The 305-nt window shown below is 53.1% G+C and overlaps 1 protein-coding gene across 1 annotated transcript in view; it reads right to left on the bottom strand.

The window, feature by feature from the left end:
• Positions 1 to 305, bottom strand: part of LOC104276425 (polypeptide N-acetylgalactosaminyltransferase 6-like) — a gene marked incomplete at both ends in the record, with an annotated part of 2,639 nt that overhangs the window by 1,820 nt on the left and 514 nt on the right. The gene's annotated exons all lie outside the window — the stretch shown is intronic.

Raw genomic sequence — 305 nt, 5'->3', positions numbered from 1 at the left:
TAAAAAAAGGGGTTTTGGTGCAGTTTGATCTGCAGGGGACACTTTCTTGCTGTGCCCACCCTGGTATCAAAGAGTTAGAAGATGCCAGACAGTGATTAAAACATCAAAGAGAGGCTTTGCAGGAGGGGAGAGGTGGCTGGAGGCAATTCAAGGGGGTTTTTGCAAAAGGTCCTTTATGGCTCTATGTTTGCCAACCCCCAGGGAAGGTTTCCCAGGCTCCGACCATGCCCGAGCATCCTCTCCTGGGCACAAACCACCCGGGATCCCTCCAGCCAAGCATCTGCTGGGACAGCATCACCTGCGCA

The sequence above is a fragment of the Apaloderma vittatum genome, unplaced genomic scaffold, assembly GCF_000703405.1.
Source record: "Apaloderma vittatum isolate BGI_N311 unplaced genomic scaffold, ASM70340v1 scaffold27107, whole genome shotgun sequence".
Lineage (NCBI taxonomy): Eukaryota > Metazoa > Chordata > Aves > Trogoniformes > Trogonidae > Apaloderma > Apaloderma vittatum.
The sequence above is the reverse complement of the archived record's forward strand: the minus strand, read 5'-3'. Positions and strand labels throughout refer to the sequence as shown.